The sequence below is a fragment of the Glycine max genome, chromosome 3, assembly GCF_000004515.6.
Source record: "Glycine max cultivar Williams 82 chromosome 3, Glycine_max_v4.0, whole genome shotgun sequence".
In the NCBI taxonomy this organism is placed as follows: Eukaryota; Viridiplantae; Streptophyta; class Magnoliopsida; order Fabales; family Fabaceae; genus Glycine; species Glycine max.
Window position 1 is genome coordinate 38,080,287 of NC_016090.4, and position 13,430 is coordinate 38,093,716.

A 13,430-nucleotide genomic window follows, 5' to 3' on the forward strand; every position below is an offset into this window, starting at 1 on the left:
ATGTATTATAATTAATTAATGGAAAATTGATTAGTATTACAGAATTTGTTTGTTATTAATCAATTATATGTAATTTCATAATTAAATATTCAGTTCTAATTATTCCAATCAATTATATGTAATTAAAATCGTCTATCTTTTTTATTTTATTATTTATTAATTATTTAAATTAAATTTATTTTACATTTTAAATTTCAAATGTATCCTTTATTCGTCTCTTTATGCGATTACTTTCTAGCCAATGTTTTTTTTCTTTTCAATTTTACAGGTTTGACAAAGGATTTTTTTCTTAAAGTAAAGATTTATTTATCTCGCATTTATCACATGTTAGTTCAACAAAAAAAATGTTTTATGCATCATCCTCTATAGTAATATTAAAATATTTTATTTTCTATTGTGGTTGTTGTTGTTTTGAAGATGACGGACATAATTCAATGGGTGTGCATACACAAAACAAATCTGATGTTTAGGTTTATTAACCGTGAACATGCATATGTAATAATATAAAATTACTGATACTTGTAATTTGAAATTAATAAGTTTAACTATACATAAATTAAATTGTTCTAATATAATTTTTTAGTATAAATATAGAAATTCATTTTTTTATTTTTAGTATAAATAAGTGTTTTAAAAATATTCATGTTTAGTATATAACAATATGCTTTCAATTTGTTCATTTTAATTTTTTAATAGATACTTATGAATACATCCGCAAGCATACACATATTTATGCACACACACATAAATACATGCATGGTCATAGAGATATATGTATATAAATATATATTTAAAATAAAAAATATTACAAATATATTAAAAATTATAATAATATAAGAATTTATAAATCATATTCCTAAGACTCATGCATGACACAAATTATTACACTAATAGAATAAAATATGCATTTTAATTTTATTTTATACTACTATTTGATACTTGATATCATGGGATATTGCTATAAACATTTTTATTTTCATTAATAATTAATAATTTAGAATTTTTTAATGACTATTAATAATTGCAATAGAAATAATTTAGACTTTAGAGTTTCTATTTTTAAATCATAATATATATTATGTAAAAAAATCATAATATTATTACTATTACAATTATTATTATGTATATTTTTTATTGAGTTTAGTTTTTATTGTTTTTATTATTATTTTAGATTTTAGATTATTACAGCAATACTTTTTTATTAATATTATAAGATTAAGTTATAATTATTTTTATATTTTATTAGCATTGGTTATATTCATTATGTCAGCAAAAAAAAAAAGGTTTATATTCGTTATTAGTTTTATTTTTCTTTACATTAAACTTATTTGAAGATTATAAGATTAATAATTTTGCTATTATTTTAAATATGTTTATGATATTTTCATATTTATTATTAAATTATTTTATTATTATTAAGAGATAATGACTATTTTTCTAATCTAGATATTTAAATTTTAAAAGCATTTTAATCACTAAAAAGATGATAAAATGAAAACCCTTAAATATGTTTTTGATCTCTCAAATTTGGATCATTTTTGTTTTCAATTCTCCAAATTTAATTTTGTGTGTTTCTTAGTGCCTCAATTTCAAAAAACATTCTTTCCTATATTTCTTCATAATAAAAAATATCCTAGTCATCCCAATCAATATGAGAATTATTTTTTTATGAAGGAACTAAAAAAAATATTTTTCAAAAATGAGGACTTAAAAAAGCAAATTTAAATTTGAAGACCAAACATAACCATATGTTGTTGTAAGTCCGCTAGTAGTTGTTTTCAATTCTTAACAATAAACAAAAATTATCCAAGACTTGTAAAACCTAGAAAATAATTTAAGGGTATTTTTGTGTAATGTTAATGACGATAATGATAATAATGATAAGGATGTTGGTGTCTAGCAGTGGTGTCGCCAACAATAATGGATCAAGTGGAGGGATGATAACCAAAATGGTAGTTCAGGTGGAGGCGATAGTAATAATGTCGATTGTGATGGTGATACTAATGGAAATAACGATTATCGAATGTAACAATAATATTTTTTTAAAATTAAAAATCAAATTCATAAATATATATTTTTTGTTTTAAAATTAGTAAAAAAAAACTATTTTTTTCAAACACGTTTTATTTTAAATATTACATTAAAAAATAAAAAATAAAAAGTTACAACCACTCCAAACAAACCCATAGTTCTATGTCAGGATAGGTTCTATTTGTCTACTAGTTTGTTACCTTTGTAAGTTTTTTTTTCCTTGTTTTGGGTTCCTTTTCCGTGTGTGTATAAGGTCTGATATCTCAATGAATATATGGGTGTGTCATGTGTGGTTTTTCTTATTCATTTACTTCTGGGCTGCATGGGAATTCAAAACAATCCTTACTATGCGCCTTAAGGTAGGAGTAGAAGTTGCATGAGTAACACCTAATGTAGTTGCCCGCGCCCTGAATTAGTCACAATTTACAAAAAAATAATTTCAACAAAATGATCGATACCATCTTTCATCATACACATATTACATGTTTATCTTATTCTTAGTTTAAGCATGATCACTGAATATTGAACATCATTATTGATCTGATTATCAATCCAGACTGACAAATTGAGATCATGTGTAACTGCTAATTATTAAAGTCCTAATGTCAAATATGTTCTATACTTTTATCTATTTAATTATTGAGTAAGATATGTGATCTTAAATCAATATGAATCAAGGAATAAATTTAATTAACCTCCATTCCAAAGTGGGGAAGAGACTAAAAACATAAACTGTAAAGGTCAAGTTATAAAATTCCTGTATTCTGCTCTATATAAGAAACCTTCCTAAGAAAACCTTAAGCTTATTAGTTAAAGCCTTTAAGAGAAACTTGCAATTTCAAGACAAAAGAAAACTAACAATTATTGATCATTATCTCCCAAATTGGCATTGCTTTGAACTTTCAGTATCACTTTGATTATCTCTTAAAGAAATTATACAACTGTCTTTAATCAAAAGCAATTTCCTAAAAATCATGTGTACGATGTGACTAAAACAAAAACTAACACAATATTGAACAATCAATGAATATTCAGAACATACCGATCCACCAAACTTGTAGCAAGAAATTTGATGGTTATTATATATAGAAAAGGTAAAAAATACGTACAAAATCTGATATTCTTCTAAATAACATGTAACGGACAATAAATTGATGTCCATGACAACCAAAAACATTAAGTATTTCAAATCCATCAAATGATCTAATGAGTTTCATCATGTGTCCTAAACTAATACAATAATACTCTCTACCAAATACCCTCAAGCCTTAGTATTATGTCATTTTGTTAAGATATCTCTAATTAGTAAACTATTTACATGAATTATTTATTAAAAGGAGTATTTTATAAGAGTGGCATATCAAGCAGTCACTTTTCACTTACACTCCACTAACATACACTCCAATGCATAACAAGAGAAATTATTACTGTATATTAAATCTAGCAAAATAGAAATACACCAGAGCGCTATGAATAGGTATTGTTTTCCATCGATAACTGCTTTTGCTGTTGTTTTTGTTTTTCACGGTTACTGAATTTTCATTTCTGTTTGCCCTACGCTTTTTTTTTCTTGCAGAGGATCACGCCTACACCATGGTGACATGCGGTGCTATTCCTTCTCTGGGGAGGTATCTTCAAGTGCCAGACACTAAGAGAGATGACGTAATCGCCGAAGAATTTTACCAGCTAGCATAGGGTGAAGGGAGGGTGTGCGTTCGTCCTTGGGCTTCTTGCCTTACAAGTATCTAAGTTCTATTGTTTTCTTTCTTTCTAGATATCTTAATTACATGAAATTGTAATTACAGTGTTGGCTTTAGACTTATCAATCCATAGATAATTGCACATGTTTCCGTAGCTGTTTAAACTTACATGCAAATCAGAAAACTCTAACTATAAAATTAAAAACCCTAAATAAATATTAGGAACTAACAAGGTTTTAAAAAACGATCTGCAACCACAATTTGAATCACAACATAATTGTTTTAATTGACTGTGATATCAACAAAAACGACAAAATCATAAACAACCATGACGAATATTTAAAACTTTGGGAACTAATAACCGGATCTATTACCCCAATACAAAAGTGCGTATGGAAGAAAGCATATTTCATTGAACTAGAATATGGGTAACAAAATTGAGTTTGGGAGTGAAAGTACCATTGTCGGATAATTGTGGACACTTAAAAAGTATTACGTGCATAGGTGCAGGTATGTGCTTTTTTATCGCCTGTGAGTATCCTAACCATATTGTCATCCCCCGTTTGTTGCTAGTTGTGGAAATCATTGATTATATAACGTTTGCTTATGTTCATGATTTTCTCTAGTGTTTATCCTAAAATTTTCTTAGGGCTGATTTGAATTGGAACTTATAGTGATTAATGAAGTATTTTGTCAGGTGTTTTTTCAAAATATGAGATTGATTATGCTACGTGATTTTTGGCCGGGGCTTGTTATTAGGGTGGCGGTGGATACGATTTTATGAAAATGAATAGAGCTTTGATTCTTTGGCTACAATAGCTTCATAGAAATTGAGATTTTGGAATTATTTAATCTGTATTCTATAAAATGATTTGCATTTGGATAATTCCATGCTTGTTTGTTAGTATTTTTAGTTATTGGGTGCTTATTTGTGGAATAGAATCTTCTCTTGTTTTAGTTATTGATATATATCACAAACTAAAACAAAAAGAACCCAAATATGTATTTTAGCCTTTATTCAATAGAAAAATATAATATGGAAATTAAGTGTTTGAAAAGGGGTAATTTTGGACAAAAAATACAAAAATAGTGAAAAGGAGTGTAAAAGTAAAATTGGAGGTGTGCTTTGTAATTTCCATGTTTGAATTTAACAATTCGAAGGAGTGTGGATCTAATAAAAAATAAAAATATAAAGGCATGGCTTTGAAACAATCAAACAAAGAAATAAACCATCAAATCCGTGAAAGGGAATCAAACGGGCCTTTGAAACAATCAAACAACGATAAAGGCAGGGCTTCCCTCGGCCCCAAATAAATAGGCAAAGATCAAACAATGCATTAAGTTAATCTTTGGTTGAAAATTTTGAATGATTTTAGCTTTAGTTCAAAATAAGTTTGAAGTAAAGTGAGGTATATTTGAAAATCTTTATTTCTTGATCAAAATAGTTTGCAATATGAGAGAAAATAAATATGACAATGGTAAGATGTTTTCTTGTATTATATCATCACAGATGTTTGTTTTTCTTTTTATTATTATTGACACATTGGTATGAACCTAATTAATTCTATCATAATACTGAACCTAAATGGTTTGGTCTAAACAACCTTATGATAAGTCACATATTTTTGGTGAGATATAATATAAGTTCTTTTTAATCTCAAAAAATTATTTATCTTGGGTGAATTATTATGCACATTATTATAAAGAATGATAGAAAGACATGCCTTTTATTTTATTTTATTTTAAACCAATTTCAAATGTCTAGAACACATTTTAACTATGTCAGGGGAAATTACAAATGCCTTTACATTAGTTTATTTTTAGTGGAAGTGGTTTTAAAATAAAAGACATTTTATTTTAAAAATTCTCAACAATTTGATTAAAACTAAACATGTTGGGAAGATTACACTTACACATATGAAACTGTGAAGATATGTATAATCACCATTGGCAAACAAAATGGAAGGGACAGTGACATTTATCTTCATTAAATATTTAACGTAATTATATACTAAGATTTAAACTTAAAATCTCTCATTAAAAAAAAATTCCAAATTAGTTAATCCACCCACTGAATAATTGTAGACTTGTAGCATTTATCCTTTGGTATGTCAAACAAAATGATAATTCCAAGTTGCAAAGTTAAAATAATAATAATAATAACACACAGCACAGTACAGTGGTATACGGCTTAGTTGCCATTAGCCAAGCTGTCAAGGTAGTTGTCACTTGTGGGCGAGGGTAAAGAAGCTTCCTCTAATTTTCCAAAGGACATGGTGTATCCCTGCGCACCACATTTGCAGCCATTTTTCACTGCCCCACACATCTTATTAAGTTAATGCTACTGTATTTTAAGTTTTTTTTATTATTATTTAGCTGCTACTACTATAAGTTAATGTTTCTCTGCTCTGGGTCTAAATAAATTTTATATACCGACAGTTGAATTATACTTAGTTAATCTTCTTGTATTATGTATGATGCGCTATAGTCATCATTTTACTTTGTAAACTTTCAATATAAAATATAAATAATAGCATTTATATAAAATCTCCGTAAATAACATTAATTATAAATACATTATAAGTTGAATATATTGATTTAGGATAATTAATTTTGAAGCTGTTAAAATTATTTTTACAATATGTTTTTTTATTAATTATAATACATATGTTTGATTAAACGTTCGTTCATGCCCAACTTGTGTTGATGAAAATAAGTAAATAACTCGTTTTCTTCTCTTGCTTCAAATGTAATTTTGGAAGCATTTGAACGTCTTTCCAAACACGTATTTAATCATAGATCTTAAATTGAAATGTGTGTCATGGTACAAGAAATAATTTTAGTGTTCAGTCAACCAAACACTTATATTTTAATTATATGCATACAAATTACAAAATCATTATCAACAATAAATTGATAGAAACACACCTAACAAGTGGGGAAAAAAACAATTGAAATGGACGAGAAAAATATGATGGGTGTTGCTATATATTGTTACAATTGAAGAAGTGAATGATCCTATGCTTCCAAGATGTACACAGTCCTTTATTAAAGAAATTCTGACAATGTAATCATGTATATGCATGAATCAAACAAACATTATTAGGAAATTTCTCAAAGTTACTGTGATTTTGTGTCTCACTCCACTAGATCTTGATCAGCTCAATGGTGTAACGTGTTTAACTATGTTTTTAATTGTTAAAAATAAGTTTAAATGATGAAAATGGGTTAGAAAAGTTTTAAATGGATTTTAAGTCAGAATAAGTCAAAATATGGAGTCATATGGATTTTGGCACCAAAGTGGTGGACTAATTTGACTTATCATTTTCAAAATTTGTATGAATCAAAGTAATCACTAATCAGTTATCATGAGAAAGTATAATAAATTACTTTAATTCCAATAACAAAACTTTTGGGTTTCCTTGTGCAAATAATTAATTACGTACCTAGCCCCAAATAAACGAATTTTAACTGGTTTTCATTGACCCATGCATGCCTCATACATAAACAAAGACCATTTTCTTATAATATTGAGCGAACTTTGTGAATCACAAAATATATACAAAGACACATCATTTTTGCTCTTAGATTGTACGTAGTCCAAGCCCTACAAAGATGGAATTTTAAAGAATAAATTTTCATAGTCGAATTTTAAGTGTTTTGAACCTTTCAGTGTTAATGCTTTGCTTCAAAAATGTGTAAAAAAGAACAGGACAAGTCTGCTTAAAATGAACACAACAAACTCAAGAAGCATCATCCCTGTTGAATGCAAGAGTCTATGAGCACAAAATGTGAAGTCTACTTTATCTTAAAGTAGAACTTGTAAAACAATTATACAAAGCACTCATACAAGTTTCTAGAAGATAAAAAATAATTCTCTTTGTCGGTTTTGCATGGAGGAGAAGAAATCAGTAGCACATTCACTGTTGTTCTACTGCGTGGTGAACAAAACTTGGGTGTGGTGTTATTCTTGGATTGACTTACATAATCCGTTGCCACATAATCCATGTATCCATTTTTTACAACATGATTTAGGTGGGGAAATGATTATTGATGGAGGTATGTGGCTGGTGGTTTGGGGAGCAGTTGTATGGCACTTATGGAGGGCGAGGAACTCGTGCATCTTCCAAGGAACAAAGATTGATTTGGTGACACTAAAACATGACTTGGTGATGGTTGAAGGAATTGTTGTGGAGCAATATTTTGTGATATATGGGAAGGAGAAGCTGGCTTATGATTGAAGAATGAAGAAACATTTGTGTTAATATAAAATGGCTGGGTTAGGGAGTTGGGTTGTTATGTAGGTGGGACACCATTTGTTTCTAGTGAAATGGGGGCTGAGTCTAATGGAAGTCACTGCTATATAGATCCTTCAATATTTGTATATTACAATTGCTATCTCTGGTACCGTATTTTATATATATAAATACATATATTTCCAGACAAAAAAAATGTAGTATCAAAAGTTGTAACTAAAACTATATACTTGAGTAGAAGTTGCAAAAAGAATTGCTATTAATTATATTCCAGAAGTGGAAATTATGTTGTAACCAATGAAGAATGCTCATAAATGTGTAAAGGAAACTACCCCAGAACATTACAAATTGTATCATTGACTTCTTTTGACGCAAACAAAGCAAAAGCATTGGAGGAAAACTATTTTAGAGTACACTATAAATCTCCAAAAGCATAATATGAAGTTTTTACAGGCGAACAATGCCTCTGATATAAAAGCAAAAATCCTGATAGTAAACCTCTAAAACTAGTAACATAATAATTTATATTTAATTTTTAAAAATCATCACAAAAATTTAGTAATTCTTAAATTAGTGAGGGAAAAATAATTTTTCATTAATAATTTTGGTTAATAATTCATTGATTTTTAATATTATATGTTATACATGTGTATGCGCGCAACCAAGTGTGTGTTAGGATATAATATATATATATATATATATATATATATATATATATATATATATATATATATATATATATATATATATATATATAATTTCTTTACTTATAGAAAATATTACTACTATTAGATAGAGAGAGTGGTAGAGACACATATAATTTATCCGTGACATTTCTTAATGAGATAAGAATTGCATTGACCTAACAAGAAATGATAGATTTAGATGCATAAGATAATAATAAGATAAGATAATAAATCATTTTTTGTCAATACACCGAGCAATTCATTAAAATGGAATAAAATGACCAATTCATTAAAATGGAATAAAATGACTATTATATCATGTCCTATTCAACAAAGATATATATATAAAATGTATGGATTAAGTACAAATAAAGAACGAAGAAATAAGGAAAAGAGAAAAAGAGCGAGAGATCGAGACGTGTACATGCGTCGCCCATAGCTTTTAGCTATTGGAATCATGCAATCATGATATATATAAATTTGATTATTTATATTTGTTTTAGGCTAAAGTTTATCCATAGCAAAGTATATCAAACTCTTAGGTGAGATCCGATATTCTAAAATCGAGAGGCCTTTAAGTAAAGAAAATCAAACTTTTAAAATAATAATAATAAGTGTTTCATTCTGGTGTCGGTGAACCATGATACAAATGCGAAGAACTTAAAGACATTGTCTACAATAATAATATTACTTGTTGGATTTTAACATTTGGTTCCGGACAAACCGTAAATGCAAATGCAGAGAGAATTTACACCGTAATGGACCTTTAATCAATTAATAATTAATTAAAGCACGTTGATCTTACAAAGTTCATTCATTGCATTCATCTAACTCCTTCCGTCCTTCTCCTTTCCCACTCATACCATGCTCGACCCAATTAATTGCAAAGAAGGAAAGTGTCAGAAAGGAAGGTAGTAATTTAGATGATTCGTGTTGAGTAAAGCTGTGTTCTTGGCCTTTTTCAATAATGGCTCGGCCTAAGGGTTTAGGAACAACAAGATATTCAGAAGATGGCATATGTGTATAGATAGGTCTTTTAATGGAATTACCAACTCAGAATTCAGAAGATTCAATATTGGGGACATATTAACATGAGACTAGTATCCAGACATATAGTAGTTGTTAGTACAGTACCTTGTAGTACTATATGGTATGCTAGTCTCTCTTCAATCAAGAATATCGATCAATGCCCTCAGCCACTAACATTCTTAGAATAATGAGCATCCATTTTCTTATTTTTATTTCTTAACAATTTTTTTTTCTTGTCTCTCTTTAATGGTTCCTGATTAATCACAGAGCATAGGCCAACAAAATAAAACTGCTCATCTTATTTCCGTATGACAAAACAAAACCTTGCCCTTTGTTCGATGGAAGAAATTAACTTCTTAAATGAATCTTAATACTTCAAGAGATTAGTCATTAGTTTTCCATAGAGGAATATCTTGATTCACACACCAAAAAAACCTTACCTTTTAATTAGGCAGTGAAGTTTTACGGCATTTGAGTAATTAACTCTAAAAAATCATATTAATGATTATTATATAAAAGAATTCATGTTTGAATATGTTAAGTAAAAAGTAATTTGAAAATGGTTTATTCCATTTACAATAAAATTATGAGATTATGAAGTTATTTACAATATTTAATTATTTAAAATAATTAGTTATTAGGAATAAAAAAGAAGAAGGTTCATATAAAAGATATAGAGAAATGTTAAGAACATATTTTTTATCACACTTTTTTAAATATTTTATTTTTTATTAGTTGAAATTTGTTAAAATAATAAAATTTGATCAATCTCAGATAAAAATAAATTTTAACCAATAAAAAAGTATATTTAAAAAAGTAGGATAAAAAGTGTGTAATGAATTGTTATATACTATTTTTACCATCCTCAAGTAAAAATATATAATACCCCCTGTTACAACAGACCCGTCTTATACTGTCCACAACAAAAAAACTCTATCCACCCCATTTCAAAAGAGTGCCAAAACCAGCTCTGTTACCATACCAAATATGAAATTAGATATGATCCCCTGTTTTTTTTAAGTTTACATGGAAAATTTGACGAGGATTACAGTGTAAATGTGTGATTTACTTTTTATTATTTTTTCATTTTAATAATTTTTATCAAACTTATTATTTAAAAAACGTTTTAACATAATAAAAAATATCAGAAAAATAAATTTTCTAAACATACACTTAAAAGAAACAATGAAAAAGACAAAAGAAACAAACTTTCGAATCAAACCGTTATATTGTTCTACATAAGTGCAAAAATGGCATTCAACTTTCTCACCACGTAATTAAATGTCCGGATTTTTTCACTGAGAAAGAAAATGCCCACTTCTTATCTCTTTCTCCCTAAGAAATAGTGTGTGACGCAGTCCATAAGATTTTATTCTTTTCGAGCCTAGAAATAGATGCTTTTTTAACCTAAAACGTGGCTATGTAATTTGAAGCTGTTTGCACGCATGTCCAAATCGTTGTGATTCGGGACTCTGTTGGCATTATGTTGTATCTGCCTATCTGGTTCGCAGTATTCTAGAATTTTCTTATGGTATAGTCATGTTGTGACGAAGGGCATTATCAATTTTTATGAGAATTTTTTTTAATAATATCCTTCGTCACAACTTGGGCATTATTAATCAAACAGTCAAAAAACGTTAATGCTGCTTGGTAAGTAAGTTTGACTGGAAATGCATGGAGATTAATATATTCCTAAAAAAAGTACAACTTGGGTCTTAATCATAGGCAGATTCTAAGATGTTCATCTACATATTATTCCTTTCGTTTCATATCATCATAATTTATTGATTATTTATACTATATTTCAAAATTATTTTTTTTTCTTTATCCAGTTATATGTTTCCCATTAATATTTAGAAAAATTAATTAATTAAGAGTATAGAAGAAAAAAATAATTAATATATCTAAAAAATTAAAAAATAATAATTTTTTTAAATCTAATAATTAGAGAGGAAAAAAATATCTCTTCACTCTCATGACTCTCTGCCTTTCATTTGGCATTTGGTGTCTTAATTATTTGTTAAAATACAGTTTTCATAAAATTTGTGGTCACAAGATAGCCCACCAATTACTTGAGCTATAAAGCTAGTAATTAATAAGCTTAATCTTATCCTCACATTGATTCTGAATCTCCTTATTGTAACCTTTTTCAATAATTATTGGTCCAAACTAAAATAAATAAAGAAACTAACTAATGCAATGGATGGACCAAACCAACCATTATTTAAAGATACACTACCCATTCTGTCGCACTAATTAAATTATGGAGCCTCAATGTATTAAATGGTTCATTAATACCCAAACAATGGCTAGTTTTTCATTACAATATTTTAATGTAGTGAAAGACCCTATATTATTCTCATCACTCGAGTTTGTCTTTAAAGCATATAGCACGGCTTTGGAATCTGCTTTACCAAAAGAATAAACAGCCCTTAAAATAAACATTGATGAAAAGCGATTAGGTACCAACTATATGCATTAAAAAAGATGTTGAGTAGCAAAACTTTTTAAGCTTACTCACAAACATTAGTTAAACATTGTCGTAATAAAGATGATACTGTAATTAACTATATATGGAGGTATTGAACTTGAAGCCTGAGTGTTTGATAGTAATTTAGGGCTTCTACTATGACACCGGCGATTTTTTGTTGTTCTTTTTCCAACATATTTTCAAAACATTGCACTCTTTTTTTCACTAATTTAATTAGAGAAAATAGTTGTACGTATTGATAATAAATAACAAATGTTATTTGTATATACGATTTTTTACTTTAACTTATTATTTGAAAAGGTTAGGGAGCTCGATTTCTAATAAATGACAAATATTTTATTTCAATTCCTTAAATACTTTTGAAACATTAATTTAAATGTTATAAAATTTGTCATCAATCTACCTTCTCAATTACGAAATAAGAAGAAGAAAATTGACTCACGTACATAGAATGCAATCAGACAGGAAAGATCACCCCAAGATTTGATCCACTTTGCTATTTTGTCTGAGTTTAGCTCTTGTTTGTTTTTGAACACATTTGCCCTACCCCGCAACAACACTAAGCAGCCAACTTTAAGCCGTCAAACTATGGGTCTGTTCCAAGTGGAATGATTTGGATTGTCTAGTAATATAATGAATCACCATTTTCAATTTGCGTTGATAAAAGAGTTTATATACATTTCTCAGTTTATAAATATTTCTCTCGAGGGGGGTTGTTATATTTAATATTTTATTATAATTCGAGTAAATTATATTATTATTACATGTGGGAAGGATCAAATGATCCTAGCTAATACAATTTACACCAACTATTATACCATTTTCACACAAAAAAATTACACTATTTAATAACTGTTAATTGAATAATTTTATCCAAAAACTGTTATATTAAAAGTTAATTTGATGTAGATCATATCTACTAAATTTTACATTAATAAAAAATTGTTTAATATATCATTCATAGATCAAAATTAATGTTATATATTTTTCAAAACATACTAAAATGTGTATCATTATTTATATAAGGAATAAGTTAATTATTAGGAGTAAGTTTTGATAAAAATATTTCCTTTTATATTTTTATTTATAAATTTTCTTAATCTAATCATTAAATTAAAATTTTTAATTGAATAAATTAAGTCTATCTTTTTTTATTAAAAAATAATCTAAAATCATTTGGTATTTTGTTAAATAAATTTAATTTAGCATATAATATTTTTTAAAATATGAGTAAATG